The sequence below is a fragment of the Phocoena sinus genome, chromosome 2 (genome assembly GCF_008692025.1).
Source record: "Phocoena sinus isolate mPhoSin1 chromosome 2, mPhoSin1.pri, whole genome shotgun sequence".
NCBI lineage: Eukaryota > Metazoa > Chordata > Mammalia > Artiodactyla > Phocoenidae > Phocoena > Phocoena sinus.
The window spans coordinates 66,252,972-66,266,890 of NC_045764.1; the positions used below are offsets into that span (position 1 = coordinate 66,252,972).

General features: G+C 38.8%; 1 protein-coding gene across 5 annotated transcripts in view; it reads right to left on the reverse strand.

Moving 5' to 3' along the window:
- The window catches only part of GLCE (glucuronic acid epimerase), a 133,368-nt gene that overhangs the window by 38,305 nt on the left and 81,144 nt on the right, over nt 1–13,919 (reverse strand). Inside the window, exon 2 of one of the 5 annotated variants that reach the window (XM_032624280.1) lies at nt 9,815–9,939. The exons of the other annotated variants lie outside the window; for them this stretch is intronic. The gene's annotated coding sequence lies outside the window, so the exon portion shown is untranslated. The remainder of the gene's footprint in view (nt 1–9,814; nt 9,940–13,919) is intronic. 5 annotated transcript variants of the gene reach the window in all.

Genomic DNA, 13,919 nt, shown 5'->3' on the forward strand with positions numbered 1-13,919 from the left:
TAGGATACAAGACATTATCTTGTATTGTTGGGTATTGGATATTTTTTTTCAGATTTGTTATGGATATATTTATCTTTTGTGCTTCACTATAGGGATATGTAGCAGATTTTTAAAAAGCAGAAAACAGTATTTATAGCAAAAATGAATGAACAAATGAATGTGTGCAATTTATTTAATTATTTATTTACCCTCAACAAATTTTTAAGTGTACAGTACTGTTAACTACAAGCTCAATGTTGTACAGGTGATCTCTAGAACTTTTTCATCTTTCATAACTGAAATTTATACCCATTGAACAGCAACTCCCCATTTCCTCTTCCCTCCTGCCCCCGGCAACCTCTATTCTACTTTCTGCTTCGATGAGTCTGACTATTTTAGATACCTCACACAAGTGGAATCATGCAGTATTTGTCCTTCTGTGACTGGCTTATCTCACTTAGCATAACGTCCTCAAGGTTCTCCCATGTTGCATGACAGAATTCCTTCTTTTTTAAGGCTGAGTAATATCCCACTGTATGTATATACCACCATTTTCTTTCTTCATTCATCTACTGATGAACATTTGGGTTGCCTTCACCTCTTGGCTATTAAATAATGCTTCAATTAACATAGAAGTGTAAATATCTCTTCAAGATCCTGATTTCAATGATTTTGGATAAATATCCAGAAATGGGACTGCTGCATTACATGGTATGGATTTTTTTGCATTCTTTTAAGTGTTTTTGAGCTTTGCTCTGTGTGTAGTTAAGTTACTTGGATATGGTTTGATCATTTCAAGGCTTACTTTTAAACTTTGTTAGGTAGGGCCAGAGTAGCTTCTAGCCTAGGGCAATAACCCTTACAACTTTACCCAATGCCTGTCTATTAGAGGTCTTTCCACTCTGGCTGGTAGGGCCACCTTACTCTCTGTAATCTCTGAGGATTCTTCTTCCTACTCTTTCCAGTGGTTCTTTTCCTGGTGTTTCGTAGTTATTTCACATGTATGCACAGATTGATATTTAGCCAAAGACTTGAAGAGGCCCTCTATAGGTCTCTGGAACTCTACATTTCTGCAGGCCTCTCCTTTCCAATATTTTACCCTCAAAATTTTAGCTTCCTTGCCACATAGCTGAACCCCAAACTCAATCCTATGAGACTCCTGGGCTGTTAAGGTTCCCTCTCTCTGCACTGTGGCTTGGAAACACTGTAGGATCACCTCATTTCTCTTCGCTGAGAGATCATTATCCTGGATTGACTTTTACCTAATATCTGAAAAAAGAACAACTAGGAAAGGTGAAGTAAAATTGAGAAGTCAGTTCTTACCACTAATAAGTTTCATTTAATTATTATGCCATTGTTTTGCTGCAACTTAAAAAGTTTCACTTCATTTGTAGCTGACTTCACAGGGGCAAGCGTTAATTACTAAACTACCTCATAAAATATAGTTCTTCTAAAGAGTACATTTAACTCAAGCATGACTGAAAAGGATAATCTTCCGTGGAAATGTAAACTTTTCTTTGTCTCTTCTAGTGCTATAAACAACATGAAAACTTTGGCCATCACTCCAAATATACTTTTAATTTTTTAAATATTAAACTTTTAAAATAAGTTTTTAATCACAATGTAATACACACAATGTAATACACATTGATTAATTTTCATAAAGTGAATGCACCCATGTAACCATATCCAGATCAAGAAATATACTATAAGGACACAAGGTTGGTTTGATACTCAGAATTCAAATTAACAGAAAAAAGAGAGAAAACCGTATCATCTCAATAGATTTTATCAAATAGAAGCATTTAATAAGATTTACCCAGTCATGAATTTATTAAATGTTTATAGCAAACTATCAGTAGAACAGAATTTCCTTAACCAGCTACAGAGAAGATTGCCTCATGTTATTCCCCTGTCAAAACGCTTCTTCCTAAAGTAACAACTCTCCTGTCTTCTAACACAATAAATCATTTTTTCCTGTTTTTAAACTTTATATAACTGGAATGATATAAAATGTATACTCTTGTGACTGGATTTTTCCACAGATCATTATGTCCCTGAGATTCATCCACACAGTTGTGTACTGCAATACTTCCTTTCTTCTCATTGTTGTACAGTATTCCATTGTACAAATATACCACTATTTAGTTATCCAGTTTGTTGTTGTTGGACACCTAGACTGTTTCCAGTTTTTGGCTACGTGAATACTGCTCTATGAACACTCTTATACATGTGTTTTAGTGAACATATATTAGCATTTCTATTGGGTATACACCTACAAGTGAAATTGTACAGTCATGTGGTTTTGAGTATAAGTTAAGCTTTAGTAAAAAACAATTTTTTTTTTTTTAAACATCTTTATTGGGGTATAATTGCTTTACAATGGTGTGTTAGTTTCTGCTTTACAACAAAGTGAATCAGCTATACATATACATATGTTCCCATATGTCTTCCCTCTTGCGTCTCCCTCCCTCCCACTCTCCCCATCCCACCCTTCCAGGCTGTCACAAAGCACCGAGCTAATATCCCTGTGCCTTGCGGCTGCTTCCCCCCAGCTATCTACCTTACTACGTTTGTTAGTGTGTATATGTCCATGACTCTCTCTCGCCCCGTCAAAACTCACCCTTCCCCCTCCCCATATCCTTAAGTCCGTTCTCCAGTAGGTCTGCGTCTTTATTCCTATCTTACCCCTAGGTTTTTCATGACATTTTTTTCCCTTAAATTCCATATATATGTGTTAGCATACGGTATTTGTCTTTTTCTTTCTGACTTACTTCATTCTGTATGACAGATTCTAGGTCTATCCATCTCATTACAAATAGCTCAATTTCATTTCTTTTTAAGGCTGAGTAATATTCCATTGTGTATATGTGCCACATCTTCTTTATCCATTCATCCGATGATGTGCGCTTAGGTTGTTTCCATGTCCTGGCTATTGTAAATAGAGCTGCAATGAACATTTTGGTACATGACTCTTTTGGAATTTTGGTTTTCTCAGGGTATATGCCAAGTAGTGGGATTGCTGGGTCATATGGTAATTCTATTTGTAGTTTTTTAAGGAACCTCCATACTGTTCTCCACAGTGGCTGAACCAATTCACATTCCCACCAGCAGTGCAAGAGTGTCCCCTTTTCTCCACACCCTCTCCAGCATTTATTGTTTCTAGATTTTTTGATGATGGCCATTCTGACTGGTGTGAGATGATATCTCATTGTAGTTTTGATTTGCATTTCTCTAATGATTAATGATGTTGAGCACTCTTTCATGTGTTTGTTGGCATTCTGTATATCTTCTTTGGAGAAATGTCTATTTAGGTCTTCTGCCCATTTTTGGATGGGGTTGTTTGTTTTTTTGTTATTGAGCTGCATGAGCTGCTTGTAAATTTTGGAGATTAATCCTTTGTCAGTTGCTTCATTTGCAAATGTTTTCTCCCATTCTGAGGGTTGTCTTTTGGTCTTGGTTATGGTTTCCTTTGCTGTGCAAAAGCTTTGAAGTTTCATTAGGTCCCATTTGTTTATTTTTGTTTTTATTTCCATTACTCTAGGAGGTGGGTCAGAAAGGATCTTGCTGTGATTTATGTCATAGAGTGTTCTTCCTATGTTTTCTTCTAAGAGTTTGATAGTTTCTGGCCTTACATTTAGGTCTTTAATCCATTTTGAGCTTATTTTTGTGTATGGTGTTAGGGAGTGATCTAATCTCATACTTTTACATGTACCTGTCCAGTTTTCCCAGCACCATTTATTGAAGAGGCTGTCCTTTCTCCACTGTACATTCCTGCCTCCTTTATCAAAGATAAGGTGTCCATATGTGCGTGGGTTTATCTCTGGGCTTTCTATCCTGTTCCACTGATCTATCTTTCTGTTTTTGTGCCAGTACCATACTGTCTTGATTACTGTTGCTTTGTAATATAGTCTGAAGTCAGGGAGCCTTATTCCTCCAGCTCCTTTTTTCGTTCTAAAGATTGCTTTGGCTATTCGGGGTCTTTTGTGTTTCCATACAAATTGCGAAATTTTTTGTTCTAGTTCTGTGAAAAATGCCAGTGGTAGTTTGATAGGGATTGCATTGAATCTGTAGATTGCTTTGGGTAGTAGAGTCATTTTCACAATGTTGATTCTTCCCATCCAAGAACATGGTATATCTCTCCATCTATTTGTATCATCTTTAATTTCTTTCATCAGTGTCTTATAATTTTCTGCATACAGGTCTTTCGTATCCTTAGGTAGGTTTATTCCTAGATATTTTATTCTTTTTGTTGCAATGGTAAATGGGAGTGTTTTCTTGATTTCACTTTCAGATTTTTCATCATTAGTATATAGGAATGCCAGAGATTTCTGTGCATTAATTTTGTATCCTGCTACTTTACCAAATTCATTGATTAGCTCTAGTAGTTTTCTGGTAGCATCTTTAGGATTCTCTATGTATAGTATCATGTCATCTGCAAACAGTGACAGCTTTACTTCTTCTTTTCCGATTTGGATTCCTTTTATTTCCTTTTCTTCTCTGATTGCTGTGGCTAAAACTTCCAAAACTATGTTGAATAAGAGTGGTGAGAGTGGGCAACCTTGTCTTGTTCCTGATCTTAGTGGAAATGCTTTCAGTTTTTCACCATTGAGGATGATGTTTGCTGTGGGCTTGTCATATATGGCTTTTATTATGTTTAGGAAAGTTCCCTCTATGCCTACTTTCTGGAGGGTTTTTATCATAAATGGGTGTTGAATTTTGTCAAAAGCTTTCTCTGCATCTATTGAGATGATCATATGGTTTTTCTCCTTCAATTTGTTAATATGGTTTATCACATTGATAGATTTGCGTATATTGAAGAATCCTTGCATTCCTGGAATAAACCCCACTTGATCATGGTGTATGATCCTTTTAATGTGCTGTTGGATTCTGTTTGCTAGTATTTTGTTGAGGATTTTTGCATCTATGTTCATCAGTGATATTGGCCTGTAGTTTTCTTTCTTTGTGACATCCTTGTCTGGTTTTGGTATCAAGGTGATGGTGGCCTCGTAGAAGGAATTTGGGAGTGTTCCTCCCTCTGCTATATTTTGGAAGAGTTTGAGAAGGATAGGTGTTAGCTCTTCTCTAAACGTTTGATAGAATTCACCTGTGAAGCCATCTGGTCCTGGGCTTTTGTTTGTTGGAAGGTTTTTAATCACAGTTTCAATTTCAGTGCTTGTGATTGGTCTGTTCATATTTTCTATTTCTTCCTGATTCAGTCTTGGCAGGTTGTGCATTTCTAAGAATTTGTCCATTTCTTCCAGATTGTCCATTTTATTGGCATAGAGTTGCTTGTAGTAATCTCTCATGATTTTTTTTATTTCTGCAGTGTCAGTTGTTACTTCTCCTTTTTCATTTCTAATTCTATTGATTTGAGTCTTCTCCCTTTTTTTCTTGATGAGTCTGGCTAGTGGTTTATCTATTTTGTTTATCTTCTCAAAGAACCAGCTTTTAGTTTTATTGATCTTTGCTATTGTTTCCTTCATTTCTTTTTCATTTATTTCTGATCTGATTTTTATGATTTCTTTCCTTCTGCTAGCTTTGGGGTTTTTTTGTTCTTCTTTCTCTAATTGCTTGAGGTGCAAGGTTAGGTTGTTTATTCGAGATGTTTCCTGCTTCTTAAGGTGGGCTTGTATTGCTATAAACTTCCCCCTTAGAACTGCTTTTGCTGCATCCCATAGGTTTTGGGTCGTTGTGTCTCCATTGTCATTTGTTTCTAGGTATTTTTTTATTTCCTCTTTGATTTCTTCAGTGATCACTTCATTATTAAGTAGTGTATTGTTTAGCCTCCATGTGTTTGTATTTTTTACAGATCTTTTCCTGTAATTGATATCTAGTCTCATGGCGTTGTGGTCGGAAAAGATACTTGATACAATTTCAGTTTTCTTAAATTTACCAAGGCTTGATTTGTGACCCAAGATATGATCTATCCTGGAGAATGTTCTATGAGCACTTGAGAAAAATGTGTATTCTGTTGTTTTTGGATGGAGTGTCCTATAAATATCAATTAAGTCCATCTTGTTTAATGTATCATTTAAAGCTTGTGTTTCCTTATTTATTTTCATTTTGGATGATCTGTCCATGGGTGAAAGTGGGGTGTTAAAGTCCCCTACTATGAATGTGTTACTGTTGATCTCCCCTTTTATGGTTGTTAGTATTTGCCTTATGTATTGAGGTGCTCCTATGTTGGGTGCATAAATATTTACAATTGTTATATCTTCTTCTTGGATCGATCCCTTGATCATTATGTAGTGTCCTTCTTTGTCCCTTTTAATAGTCCTTATTTTAAAGTCTATTTTGTCTGATATGAGAATTGCTACTCCAGCTTTCTTTTGGTTTCCATTTGCATGGAATATCTTTTTCCATCCCCTTACTTTCAGTCTGTATGTGTCTCTAGTTCTGAAGTGGGTCTCTTGTAGACAGCATATATAAGGGTCTTGTTTTTGTATCCATTCAGCCAATCTGTGTCTTTTGGTGGGAGCATTTAGTCCATTTACATTTAAGGTAATTATTGATATGTATGTTCCTATTTCCATTTTATATATTGTTTTGGGTTCGCTACTATAGGTCATTTCCTTCTCTTGTGTTTCGTGTCTAGAGAAGTTCCTTTAGCATTTGTTGTAAGGCTGGTTTGGTGGTGCTGAACTCTCTCAGCTTTTGCTTGTCTGTAAAGGTTTTAATTTCTCCATCAAATGTGAATGAGATCCTTGCTGGGTAGAGTAGTCTTGGTTTCAGGCTATTCTCCTTCATCTCTTTCAGTATGTCCTGCCACTCCCTTCTGGCTTGTAGGGTTTCTGCTGAGAGATCAGCTGTTAACCTTATGGGGATTCCCTTGTGTGTTATTTGTTGTTTTTCCCTTGCTGCTTTTAATATGCTTTCTTTGTATTTAATTTTTGACAGTTTGATTAATATGTGTCTTGGCGTGTTTCTCCTTGTATTTATCCTGTATGGGACCCTCTGTGCTTCCTGGACTTGATTAACTATTTCCTTTCCCATATTAGGGAAGTTTTCAACTATAATCTCTTCAAATATTTTCTCAGTCCCTTTCTTTCTTTCTTCTTCTTCTGGAACCCCTATAATTCGAATGTTGGTGCGTTTCATGTTGTCCCAGAGGTCTCTGAGACTGTCCTCAGTTCTTTTCATTCTTTTTTCTTTATTCTGCTCTGCAGTAGTTATTTCCACTACTTTATCTTCCAGGTCACTTATCCGTTCTTCTGCCTCAGTTATTCTGCTATTGATCCTATCTAGAGTGATTTTAATTTCATTTATTGCATTGTTCATCGTTGCTTGTTTCATCTTTAGTTCTTGTAGGTCCTTGTTAACTGTTTCTTGCATTTTGTCCATTCTACTTCCAAGATTTCGGATCATCCTTACTATCATTATTCTGAATTCTTTTTCAGGTAGATTGCCTATTTCCTCTTCATTTGTTAGGTCTGGTGGGTTTTTATCTTGCTCCTTCATCTGCTGTGTGTTTTTCTGTCTTCTCATTTTGCTTATCTTACTGTGTTTGGGGTCTCCTTTTTGCAGGCTGCAGGTTCGTAGTTCCCGTTGTTTTTGATGTCTGTCTCCAGTGGCTAAGGTTGTTTCAGTGGGTTGTGTAGGCTTCCTGGTGGAGGGGACTAGTGCCTGTGTTGTGCTGGATGAGGCTGGATCTTGTCTCTCTAGTGGGCAGGTTCACGTCTGGTGGTGTGTTTTGGGGTGTCTGTGGCCTTATTATGATTTTAGGCAGCCTCTCTGCTAATGGGTGGGGTTGTGTTCCTGTTTTGCTAGTTGTTTGGCATAGGTTGTCCAGCACTGTGGCTTGCTGGTCGTTGAGTGAAGCTGGGTGCTGGTGTTAAGATGGAGGTCTCTGGGAGATTTCCGCTATTTAATATTATGTGGAGCTGGGAGGTCTCTTGTTGACCAGTGACCTGAAGTTGGCTCTCCTACCTCAGAGGCAGAGCCCTGACTCCTGGCTGGAGCACCAAGAGCCTTTCATCCACACGGCTCAGAATAAAAGGGAGAAAAAGTAGAGAGAATTAGTAGAAGTATGAGGAAAGAAAGAAGGAAAGGAGGAAAGGAAGGAAGGAAGAAAGAAGCAAAGAAGGAAAGAAAGGAGGGAGGGAGGGAGGGAGGGAGGGAGGGAGGAAGGAAGGAAGGAGTGAAAGAAGGAAAAAAAGACAGAAAGAAAGATGATACAGTAAAAATAAAATAAAGTATAATATAGTTATTGAATTAAAAAATATTTAGAAAAAAAAAAAGGGACGGATAGAACCTTAGGACAAATGTTGGAAGCAAAGCTATACAGAGAAAATCTTACACAGAAGCATACACATACACCTTCACAAAAAGAGGTAAAGGGGGAAAAATCATAAATCCTGCTCCCTGAGACCACCTCCTCAATTTGGGGTGATTCGTTGTCTAAAGGAGGGAGGGAAGGAAGGAAAGAAAGAAAGAACGAAGGTAAAGTATAATAAAGTTATTACAATTAAACTTAATTATTAAGAAAAAGAATTTTTTAAAAAAAGTCATGGACGGATAGAGCCCTAGGACAAATGGTGGAAGCTAGAGTATACAGACTAGATGTCACACAGGAGCATACACGTACACCTTCACAAAAAGAGGAAAAGGGAAAAAAATCATAGATTTCGCTCCTAAATTCCACCTCTTCAATTTGGGATCATTCCTTGTCTATTCAGGTATTCCACAGATGCAGGGTATATCAAGTTGATTGTGGAGCTTTAATCCGCTGCTTCTGTGGCTGCTGGGAGAGATTTCCCTTTCTCTTCTTTGTTTTCACAGCTCACAGGAGCTCAGCTTTGGATTTGGCCCTGCCTCTGCGTGTAGGTCGCTGGAGGGCGTGTGTTTTTTCGCTCAGACAGGACGGGGTTAAAGGAGCCGCTGATTCGGGGCCTCCGGCTCACTCAGGCCGGGGGTTGGGGGATGGGGGAAGGAGGGGCACTGCGTGCGGGGCCGGCCTGCGGCGGCAGAGGCAGCGTGACTTTGCGGCAGAGGCCGGCGTGACGTTGCACCGTGCGCTGTCCCGGGGAAGTTGTCCCTGGATCCCGGGAACCTGGCAGTGGCGGGCTGCACAGGCTCCGCGGAAGAGGGGTGTGGAGAGTGACCTGTGCTCGCACACAGGCCCCTTGGTGGCGGCAGCAGCAGCCTTAGCGTCTCCCGCCCGTCTCTGGGGTCCGCGGTTTTAGCCGCGGCTCGCGCCCGTCTCTGGGGTTTGCGCTTTCAGCCGCGGCTCGCGCCCGTCTCGGGGGCTCGCGCCCTCAGCCGCGGCTCGCGCCCGTCTCTGGGGTTCGCGCTTTTAGCCGCGGCTCGTGCCCGTCTCTGGAGTTCCTTTAAGCAGCGCTCTTAAACCCCTCTCCTCGCGCACCAGGAGACAAAGAGGGAAGAAAAAGTCTCTTGCCTCTTCGGCCGGTGCAGGCTTTTCCCCGAACTCCCTCCCGGCTAGTCGTGGTGCACTAACCCCTTCAGGCTATGTTCAAGCCGCCAACCCCAGTCCTCTCCCTGAGCTCCGTCCAAAACCAAAACCCGAGCCTCAGCTCGCAGCCCCGCCCGCCCCGGTGGGTGAGCAGCAAGCCTCTCGGGTTGGTGAGTGCTGGTCGGCACCGATCGTCTGTGCAGGAATCTCCCCGCTTTGCCCTCCGCACCCGTCGCTGTGCACTACTCCGCGGTCCCGAAACTCCCCCCTCTGCCTCCCGCAGTCTCCGCCCGCGGAGGGGCTTCCTAGTGTGTGGAAACTTTTCCTCCTTCACAGCTCCCTCCCACTGGTGCAGGTGCCGTCCTTATTCTTTTGTCTCTGTTTTTTCTTTTGCCCTACCCAGTTACGTGGGGAGTTTCTTGCCTTTTGGGAGGTCTGAGGTCTTCTGCCAGCCTTCAGTAGGAGTTCTGTAGTTGTTCCACGTGTGGATGTATTTCTGGTGTATCCGTGGGGAGGAAGGCGATCTCCGCGTCTTACTCTTCCGCCATCTTCAAGGTCCCCCAAAAACAATTTTTAAAGGTATTAACCAGAATGGTTAAAGCAATTTATATTGCCACCAACTATGGAAAATGTGTTGCAGATGCAACATAATCTCACCAGTATTTGGTATCGTCAGTCTTTTAATCAGGTATATGTAATGCAAATTGCAAATACCCTTTCCCACTCTGTGGCTTGCCTTTTCATTCTTAATGGCGTCTTTTAATGAACAGACTTTCTTAATTTTAATGCAGTTCAATGTATCATTTTTTCCTTTTATTGTTAATGCTATATGCATTCAGTTTTAAGACTCTTTGCCTACTTCAGGGTCACAAAGATAATGTTTTCTTCCAGAAGCTTTCTTGTTTTACTTTGCATATCTATAATTTATCTTTTGATTTCTTTATATGTTTTGAGGTCAAGATTCATCTTTTCTCCCCCCACATGGGTATCTAATTGACCTAGTACAATTTATTGAAAAGAATGTCCCTTTCTCTCTGCACTGCAATGTTATCTTTGATATAAATCAAGTCACTATATAATATGTGTGCATCTGTTGGCTCCATTTTGTTTCATTGGCTTATTTGTCTTTTCTTGTGCCAGAACCATGCTGTCTTTACTACTGTAGCTTTATAAAAGGTCTTGATATCTTGTAGTAAAAATCCTCCAGTTTTGTTATTCTTCAAGAATATCTTGGCTATTCTTGGCCCTTTGCATTTTTATAATTTAAGAATCAGCTTGCCAATTTCAAAACCTAACAAACAAATCTTCAGGGATTTTGCTTGAGACTACACTGAATCTATGTGAGGAAAACTGAAATCACACAACACTGACTCTTTGGATCCATGAACCGATATCTTCTTCTATTTTTTTGTCTTAATTTTTCCTAATAATGTCTTAAAATTTTCAGTATAGAGGGCTTTTGTTCGATTAATTTTGTGTATTTGATATTTTTGTGTACTAATATAGTATTATTTAGATTTTCTTACTTTTCATTTATTGTTAGTATACAGGCCTAAAATTGATTTTGTATACCAATCACGTATCTGGCGACCTTGCAATATTAAAATTCACTTTTTAATTCTATCAGTTTATAGATTTCTTCCAATTTTCTTTGTAACAATCATGTCATCTGTAAATAATTGCAGTTTTATTTCTCTTCCTAATCATTATGATTCCTCCCTTACTGCACTGTCTAGGTCAACACTATCCAATAGAACTTTCTGTGATAATGGAAGTGTTCTATATTTGTGGTATATGGTAGCCACTAGTCACATGTGCCTACTGAGAACCTGACAGGTGGCCAGTGTGACTGATGATCTATAATTTTAACTCATTAAAATTTAAATTGCCAAATATGGTACTGGATAGCTCAGGTCTAGGATCTCCAATATAATGGCGATACACATGGTTATGGCAGGGATCTTTGTTTTATTCCTGATTGCAAGATAAATGCCTTCAACGTTTTGCCACTATATGTGATACTTGCTGGAGGTTTGCAGGGGAGATGAATAAAACACCCTATCAGATTAAGGAAGGAATAGTTTGCTATAAGCATTTAAAAAAAATCATAAGTGGGTAAATTTTATCAAATACTATTTGAAAAAAACAATTGAGATGATGTAATTCTCTCTTTTTTCTATTAATTTAGTCAGTTACATTCATTGAGTTCTGAATGTTATAACAAACTTACGCTCCCATAGTAAATTCAACTTGGTCATGACATCTATTTCTTTATCTATCTATGTAGATTTGATTTGCTAATATTTTTAGAATTTGTTCACCCATGTTCCCAAGAGAAGTGGACTTGAAATTTTCCTTTCTTATGATGTCTTTATCAGGTGTTGATATTAAGGTTATGCAAGCCTCAAAACAGGTTGGGAAATATTTTCTTCTTATTCTCTGAAAGAGTTTTAGTAATATTGATGTTATTTTTTCTGAACATTTCTTGGAAAAATGTATTTGTGAAGCCACCTGGACCTAAAAATTACTTTGTGGAAAAGTTCCAAATTACAGACTCAATTTCACTAATAAATATGGAACTATTCAAATTTTTAATTTTCTGTAAAGTTTTAGCAAACTTTTTTTCTAGGAATTTGTCCATTTCATCTAAATTTTCACATCTTCTAGCATAAAGTTACTTTTTAAATTCTCTTATTATCTTTTTTTTTTTTTAGAAGATGTTGGGGATAGGAGTTTATTAATTAATTAATTTTTGCTGTGTTGGGTCTTCGTTTCTGTGCGAGGGCTTTCTCTAGTTGTGGCAAGCGGGAGCCACTCTTCATCGCAGTGCGCGGGCCTCTCACTATCGTGGCCTCTCTTTTTGCGGAGCACAGGCTCCAGACGCGCAGGCTCAGTAGTTGTGGCTCACGGGCCTAGTTGCTCCGCGGCATGTGGGATCCTCCCAGACCAGGGCTCTAACTCGTGTCCCCTGCATTAGCAGGCAGATTCTCAACCACTGCGCCACCAGGGAAGCCCTCTTATTATCTTTTTTAATGTCTGTAGGACCTGCTAAGATGTCCCCTTCTCATTCTTGTAATTGGAAATTTATGCCTTTTTCTCTTTTTCTTCATTAGTCCGGTTATCACTTTTATTAGAAGTACTGATTTTGTTGATACTCTCTTTTGTACTTTTGTTTTTACTTTATTAATTTTGTCTCTTTTATTTTTTGCCTTCTACATTCTTTGTAGAAGAATACTTCTTGCAGGGCTTACGTTTGGCCCAAAGCTTTTGCTTAAAAAAGATTACCCTGGTTTTTTTTACTGTCATGTAAAAAATAAATTGATGACTCCCCTGATTTGATTATCTAAGAGTTCATTCTAGTGAATGCTGTGTTTTCAAAAGCTTCCACTGACATACTTACTCTAGCATCAATTCTACAATGAGCAGTCAATGACTACTGACTTGGTGTGTTACAGGGCTTCACTAATTCTGTGTTCTCTCCCCAAAGTATCATTTTATATAAATAGGGGTCTCTAATGATTAATTGGATACCCTTAGTATAGAGCATATGAATTAGCTTAGTCAGGATATTCAAGGCCTGGGACAGTAACAAATATTCCCTACACTCTTAGTGACTTAGCAAAACAAATTTATTTCTTGCTCACACAGGGTCCAATGACTCAAATTATATTTAAACAATTAGTCACCATTGACTTAAGTAGGCAATAATTTTATACATGTATGTGTATGTATGTATTGATATTTATGTATATATATTTATGTATATATTTATAAAATAAAAATTATATATATATATTTGTCTGCTGAAATCTACTCAAGAATATACTAATTAGTTAACTAGCAGGCTTACTCTGGCCATAGACAGAAATCTATATTAAGAGTCCTGATTTACAGATTAGGAATATACCTGAACATGAAGTCCTTATAATGTTTCCTATATAGCCATAATTTTTTTTTTTTTTTGCCGTACTTGGGCCTCTCACTGCTGTGGCCTCTCCGTTGCGGAGCACAGGCTCCGGACGCACAGGCTCAGTGGCCATGGCACACGGGCCCAGCCACTCCGTGGCATGTGGGATCTTCCCGGACCGGGGCGTGAACCCGTGTCCCCTGCATCAGCAGGCGGACCCTCAACCACTGCGCCACCAGGGAAGCCCTATAACCATATTTTGATTTTCACTAAGGAGTTGGGAGTTATTTTAGTATAAACTTTCCTGCTGGCAATTTAGCTTTACTCTGAAGACCCATTGTTCCTATGCTGTTTTGCAATAAACACTATGGACAAAAAAGTAAAAATGCTACATTTAAACGGTGACCGATTGACTATATTATTGCCTCAGATTTTCCCATCTTCTGCATCTGTACATTTGTGAGAAAGACAAGGCTTATACAGACCAGGAGGTTTATGAGATATTTGCAAAAATACTCTATTTGCAATGTTTACCTTAATACAGTACTCAGAATTCTATCTAGCATGACACTTCTAACAACAGCAGTGTTTGGAACTTTGCCAAAATCATGTTTATTACTC